The sequence below is a fragment of the Homarus americanus genome, unplaced genomic scaffold, assembly GCF_018991925.1.
Source record: "Homarus americanus isolate GMGI-L3 unplaced genomic scaffold, GMGI_Hamer_2.0 scaffold18703, whole genome shotgun sequence".
NCBI lineage: Eukaryota > Metazoa > Arthropoda > Malacostraca > Decapoda > Nephropidae > Homarus > Homarus americanus.
Genome location: NW_024749779.1, coordinates 6427961 through 6435882, shown reverse-complemented (window position 1 = coordinate 6435882; position 7922 = coordinate 6427961). Strand labels below are relative to the sequence as shown.

The following is a 7922-nucleotide window of genomic DNA, read 5'->3' as shown; positions in this document are numbered from 1 at the left end:
TAACGAAAAGTGTTCAGGTGAGAACCATAAGAAACAAAAGGTAAAATTAAGGATTGGCTGTAAGCCTATGTGACGAGGGCGGCGGGCAATGCCCTCAGTCTTCCTCATTATACCCGCCACCTCAGGTCAGTGTCCTAGCGGGCTATATCCCGCCCTATAATTAAGGTTGATAAATAAAAGTTGTAGCTTTGCGGATATATAAGTGTAATAGGAATGTGTTAAGGGGTGGGATAACCGCCCGTCAGGCATTATTACTCAGTCTTCCTCGTTCTACCTCCCCTCAGGTTCCATGCGGCCGGAGTGCCGCCACCCGGCAGCCTCCTTTGAGCGTCACAACAGGTGGGGACTTCTCGCTATGTCAATCCTGTGAACCTGTGGATTTCAGCGCACCCTCCAAATCAATAGTCACAAATAAGGAGCGTGGAAACTCTGCGGTCGTCACCAGAAATAGTGCTGGTATGTCTCTAGGTGAAGCCTCGTCTTTACCCACCAGGAATTTCTGCCTATTGTATATTTAAAGTCCACAAGGCCCCATACTTGCAGGTATGGAGTGTAACAGGTGTGTTGAGATGGTGCTATATGCATGATAACCGACGGTGCTAGATTCCACACAGGGGAGCAGTCTGATGTGTTAAGGAGTATTGAAGAAGGAACGACCAGGTGGTCCAGATTGTTATGCAATAAGTAGGTGGATGACACGCCATCAATGTAAGAGTCTGGGCCATTTGGGTAACCTTTTTCGTTGTTCTTCAGGGAAAATCATTTAAGACATGTTATGGTTTCACCCTTCTTTCCCCTTATCGATCTGGTCAATGGAAAACCTAACCCAATGCCTAGTCCACTCTGCACGCTACCTAACGAGCTACATGCTGTCCAGAGGGGGTCTGGTGGCAGCGACCCTTAAAAATTAAGATTAGAGTTAAATTATCCCCTTAGACTTAGTGACCCCAGAATCTGGCAGTATACTTGGCTAAGGAGACAGCTCTATAGTCCACACGATAATTATTTCCCCAGTTTTCTAAGCTCTGATCATGTGGTAACAATCACCTAAAAGGCTCTTATAATGTGTTTTCTTTTTTGTTCAGGGAAACTACACACGGACGCATACCACCTGCTGAGCCACAAGGCGTTAGCGTCGCTACAGTGGGTGTTGAAACACTGTCCACACGTCCCCTGGACTCTCCATGCTGATGACGACATCCTTATCGACACTTTCTTCCTCAATAAATTTCTCAAACACAACGCCACCACAGACAGTTTCATCTGTTACAACTGGAAAAACGCAATAGTCAGACGGGATGGTCGATGGTGCGTGCGGTCATAGGAATTTCCCGATCTCAACTACCCTTCCTACTGTGCTGGAGGGGCGTGGGTTATTGCTACACATCTTGGGTCACGTCTTCTCCACGCTGCAAAGACCGCCCGGTTCCTCTGGGTCGACGATGTTTATATTACCGGTGTCTTAGCCCAACCCGCCGGTATCGGACGCTCTATGAAACATAACAAATACTTCAGATTAGAGGGCATCGACGAAAAGGATTTTGGGAACAGAGTAATTTGGTTTAATTTCAACAACCTTAGGATGACGTGGTGGTTGAAGCTCCTCAGTTATTACAAGCATGTTTCGCCGGCGTATCGTAATTTATCCCTTTAAAGGGCAGTGCCTCACTTAGGTATTTTATACTGTCTTAACACCAGACGACTTTGTTCTGCAGAGAGAAGCCCCTGCCCCTCAATGGGTTAAGTTTTTGTATTAGAAAAAAAAAAGGTTAGTTGGTGTTTCAGTGGCAAAAATAGCTACCCTATGAAATATCCTTCAAATTAATAGATGCCATATTTCAGGGAAGCAGCAAAACATAAGAGTATTCCAGTATTGGTAGTTCTCACCCGGGTTGGGAAGAGAAAGATGAGCTTAAATATTTCTTCAGTCGAACCTCTGGCAGTGTAGAAAATATCCCGAGACGTGGTTGTGATTATTTATGGCATTTGTGTGTATGTATGTCACTTAACTTGTGTGTGATATTAATCCTATATCAGTAATGCAAGACTGAAATAATCACACAAAACTTTAACTCCTGCCAATCTTCTAAATTTCTCAAACATGAGATTTAAACTATTTTAGAGTCAAAAGACAAGTTTTCTTTCAGCTAATTATGTAACGACACTTCCAGTCATCATTCCAACATTTATCTGAAACATTTCCTAACAGAACGCTTTCGTGTTTTGTAATCAGAGCATCTGCTTCATGATATAGTCGGTTCACTCGAAGTTTGCAATTAAGGCCTAGGGTTACTTTGTAACAAGGCAGCTGATTGGGCTGATTGGTTAGAGGACGGGCATCCGAGGAATCACTACAGATTTTTACTATTTAATTTATCGTGCTTATAATCTGCTAGCCTAAGAGATAAGCAAAAATAACGTGTGAAACACACTGGTAATAAAAATATCATAAAGAGGACACGAACATCAGGAACAAATTCTGTACCTGAAAAGTTGTACTCCTTTTCTTGTCCTCTTCAAGATATTTATAATATCACACCGTTTCACTTACTAATTTTTGCTCCTGCAATTGTGGAAATTATCAGAGGTCAACATAGAAAGGTTATTATATCTTAAAATATTAGAAAATAAGTGCGATAGATGAAATAGTAAAGAACTGTAGTGATTCTTCCGGTGTCCGTACGCCAACCAATCAGCTGACTTGCTACAAACTGACCTTAGGCCTCAGTTGAAAACTTCGAGCGAACAGACTACAGTTATAATTCATCCTTCGGTCAACACTACTTTTTTTAAATATACGAAAGGCAAGAATTTGTGTTGTTTTTTCGATGCTTAATGAAAATAAATTAATAACATTTATCGCTCCCCTCACCTGCAGTCTGATACTTTACACACTTGTACACTGACACCTCCCCCCACAAGTGTCCCGGAACAAGACTTTCTTTATACCCTGTACATTGATGCTTTCCAACACTTTCCAAACTTATCCAAACTTACGTATGCACCTTAACTTCCCACGTTCATACATTGAGTCACTCGCACCTGTACTGTATACCAATATTTTCCACGCTTGTATACTTACTGCACATCACCCATGCTGGAACACACGCACGTTCCTACTTAGCTACTTCCGAATATTGCTTTCCTCTTTCCTCTTTTCTATCCACATATCCCACACCTGTCCACTGATACTTAAGGTACCTGTTCACCGATACTTACCACACCTGTTCACTAATGCTCTCTACACCTGTTGACTGAAACTTCCCGGCGGGAATTATCAGAGAACACGTGCGAGAACTTCTCGCACGTGTTCTCTGTTACTTCCCACGCAGACACTTACAGTATTATAACCTAACCGAACTTGATCTGACATAACCTAACCTAACCTAACACTTTGTGGCTATTAGGAAAAACCTACGACGCGAAATTTAACCGTTTATTATTTCGTTGTGTCAACAATGCGCTGTGGTCCTTTTTTTTCGCTCACTGAGTGAATTAATTGTTTGAACCTAACATTATATAAGTAACTTCAGATGACGTAAGAAAAAAACAGCTTGATAAATATTAACAGAACAATACCTTGTTGTAGTAAGAGGAGCCCCACTTTGTATGTGTTTGTGTGAGCGACTTGGTAGCCTATAACTACCTGTACCGATCAGCTTGCCTTGTTGACACCGGTTGCCTGGTGACGCCCTGGCAACCGGTGTACGCCAACCACAACATACGCACAACACAGGTCGAGTTCGACCCCCCCCCCCCACACACACACTCACGATAACAAAGAGACAACATTACTATTCCTACTACATTACTATATATATATATCATTGTGGAAAAAAACCATTATGAAAACAAATACAATGATACCCTATGATCAAACCCAAACTAAAACATATATTGAATGCTGCAGGTTACCGGTAAAGTGTGAATTCCAAGCTCTGCATAAAGTGCCTAGGCATTCTAAATAATACCAGGCTTGTCTTAGGCAATGTGTGAAACGAGACCTGTTTATACATGTTTATTCCCTTTAACTAACCTAACCGAACCTAACCTAAGGTTAGGTCAGGTTAGATTACGTTACGTTACGTTACGTTACGGGAATAAACGTGTAAAAACAGGTCTCGTTTCACACATTGATTTTGCAAATAAACAGCAATGCATATTGACATTTGTCCTATTAATGCTTTGCCTAAGTCTATTTACGCATTTCATATAATCTCTAGTCACCTAGGCATTGTATAGAATGCCTAGGCATTTCGTACAATGCCTGATTTTTACACTTTACCGGTAACACACACACACACACCTTCCTTTGTTTATCAATGATGCTCCGAGATGCCCTGTTGGTCTAGCCTAGGCCTGCGAGGTACCCAGTTACCGTGTGTTACCACGAGGAGGCACAGCAGGAGTCTTGATAGTGAGGAGGCTGTGTACTGGCAGGGGAAAACTTATGCAAGTTTCTTCCCTGTTCGCCACGAGGGCTAGGCAGCGGCGGTAGCGTTACACGACCCTGTACACATGCACACACACACTAAATACCTTCTTTCATTAAGTAATTATTTGACTCTTAATACTTACTATATGTAAACGCCATCCTATACAGCCAATTGTACTTTATTTTTCATAATTAAGGCAGATTGAAGTGTGTGTGAGATAATTTTTAATACATACATTAGTGTATGCGTGCTTTAGTGTAAATGTCTCCTGTAAGTAAATAAAACTCCTCTTTTTAATATTGACTTCACATAACACCATCATCAGAACACTGTTTACTGACTGTCAACAGTTGGGTCATTGTTTACAATCATCATCTGACCTACTCCATCGACTGTTCTTTTGTGACCGAATATATCCTGTTCACAACACTGAGGCTCGGTCCCTTACTCAAACACAAATCGATACCATTACAAAATTGAAGAGAGGCTGGGTAGCTTAAATGTCAATACCACACATATATACAATAGTCCGTATATAGGTCAGTCGTCCTCACAGGTGATCATTACCACCCCCCACCTCAGCTAAGATCAATACTCAACACTTAACAGTACCACGTGTCCCACTCTAATGCATGCAGTGTGAGTCAGGCAGCTTTTGTGTTCCCGCTGACAGGCTGGCCACTGGCAGTAAAATAACGACCAGTTCCGAGCTTTATTGTGCCAGTAAACTCCACATTTCAGCGATACACACACACACACCAAGAGACCCATTCCCCAATTACGTAATTGTATATTTTCAGCCTTCCAGCTGCCATACTCTTTCAATAAACCGTTAATTATAATTATTATTACACTCACACAAACACATACCCCCCCCCCACACACACACATGCACACCAATCACACCAACACATACCCCCCCCCACACACACACACCAACCACACCAACACATACACATACACACAGAAATACATGCACTCACACAAACACATACCCCCCCTCACACACACACATGTATGAGGGCTTGAGCTGCCACCATTTATGAGGGCTTGAGCTGCCACCATTTATGAGGGCTGCTACTGCCACCCTTCATGAGGGCCTGTGTGCCAGTAACAATTCCTTTTACTTTTATATATCACCATTGGTAGCGTGACGATAGGAGGCTCGTGGGTAGGTGTAATGATAGTATCAAGCAATAGGGAAGAAATAACGGTAAATACTGTAGGTAAATAATATACACAATTATACAAATACAAAGTTTATTTAAACATGAATATGAAATTAGAAGAAAGAATTGGTTTGTACTAACAGACGAAATCTATTACTAGGCCCTCAGGCTCAACATACTCACACCATTACTGGGTGGACATATTCAATACCCTTCCAACCCTACGGGGTGGACATACTCAATAACACAACTATGATAGTCACTTAGCACCATAAATACTAGGCAACTGCCACTACAACACTCAGTCGTCAGGAGTGATACTCAAGCAACAGCCATGGGGTCCAGCCACCATGGAGTACTATCCGACGAACTCTGGAGATCCCAGTGGGTTAATTCCACCACACAAATATAGCCCTACTGAGTTAGACACTCATCCACCAATGATGGGGGCTGGTAGTGGTGTGTGGCTTGGTGGTCCGGGTCACCTCGTGGACCGAGCGTTAGGGCCAGACGAGCCAGCTATGGGGGCTATAGGTGGTCTGAAGTGTCTGACGGCCGGGTCTCACGAAGGTAACTGATCCTACTGGACCTCGGACATGTCCCCAGACATAGTGGATACAACATCCACCCTACAGACACTGCCTAGGCTGCGTTAGGGACCTGTATGGATGAAGGGACGGGCACTTACTAACCGGTGACAACAACAACACGTTTCAGGGGACGTTAAAGACGTAAATATGACTTTACTCAGAGCATATCAACTACGTTACTGTAACCCTTGCACAATCAACTATCAATTGGGTCAAATCACTTAAAGAAGGGCAAATTACAACACAGCGTGGAATGGCATACCTGTATGGATGAAGGGACGGGCACTTACTAACGGTTAAAATGCCCGCGTGCCCTCACTCAAACCAGACCAGGGAGTCCAGCTACTCCTATTCCAATGAATTAATTTACGGTACCCTCTGACGTTGAAATTGAGACTATGAACTCATTTTCATTCTCTACTATTATCTTCACTAACAATGCTCTGACTCAGCTATCGAAAGCAGAATTAAATTGATTACAAAGGAATGGATGGCAACAGGTCCCAGCATACAGCGTCTGCTCCCATAGACAAAGGCGGGGGAAACAGAGAAAACGGGGGACGTTTCCACTGGGGGACTCGGAAGGTTTTGTGGACGTTTGAGCGTAATATGAATCCTTAAGGTTTTCAGGTTAGCTCTTATCATGACCATTACACATGTACACCAATCACACCAACACATACCTTCCCACACACAAACACACATACACACCAACACATACACACACAAATACATACTCTCTCACACACACATACCCCCCACACACACACACATGCACACCAACACATACACACACAAATACATACACTCACACACACACATACCCCCCCCACACACACAAAAGGTATACAGTAATTATATCCTTATACTTTCGAATATTACATCACAAATATCTTTATACTAGTCTTACTGTTGCGTGTCAAGTAAAATACGCAGGAGGCAATATTTTGTACTTTAACGGTTCATTGCCGTCGTTGTCTGAAACTTTCGGTCATGGGGACAGGTTTTCATGCGTCATGCTATCAATCGACGAAATTTAAAGGGCTACTAATAATTAAGAAGTGACACTGATCCCAAATTGGTATGCATTATTTGACCTCATTTTGTCTGAATTTTTAATCTGATATAATAAACAGATCTTCATATGTAAAGTTTTGAACTTAACTTTTTCGTACAAACCATTCGATTTGTGGGGTACGAGATATTGGTTCACACTCAGGATGGGATGGAGAAAGGAAACTCACAATGTGCTCTCTGTATACATATTGTATTGGATGTACAAAGCAGCTTGGTGCTGGGGGGTGGCTGCGTGAGTCCAAGCGTGGTGTAGAGAGAGTTGGTTGGTGAGGGTGCTCAGAGGAGGACACGCGCCTTGCGGGTCGGCGTGGTCGCCGGCGGGAGAAAGGGCCACCAGGCAGGAGCGGAGGAGGAGGTGTTGCTTGCTGGTGGCTGTGCATAGAAAGAGGTAGGTTACCACGAGGTGAGGTCTTATATAGCGGAGGTAGGCGTGGCTTGATAGTTGACCTCAGTCATGTAAGGCGGCGCTGGTTGCTGACCTTGACCACAAGGCGCAGGCTGGTGAATTCGAGGGTCGGCTAGTCGGTCGGTGTTTGTGTGTGTGTGTGTGTGTCCGCACGAGAATCTCGTAAACTACTTTACCGATCTGTAGTGATGATGGATGGTGTTATATGTAGTGATGATGGATGGTGTTATATGTAGTGATGATG

At 43.2% G+C, this 7922-nt stretch overlaps 1 protein-coding gene across 1 annotated transcript in view; it reads right to left on the bottom strand.

The window, feature by feature from the left end:
* The window catches only part of LOC121853884 (beta-1,3-galactosyltransferase 5-like), a 24311-nt gene extending 20656 nt beyond the window's left edge, over positions 1-3655 (bottom strand). Inside the window, exon 1 of the mRNA XM_042348263.1 lies at positions 3580-3655. The gene's annotated coding sequence lies outside the window, so the exon portion shown is untranslated. The remainder of the gene's footprint in view (positions 1-3579) is intronic.
* Between the last annotated feature and the right edge of the window lie 4267 nt (positions 3656-7922).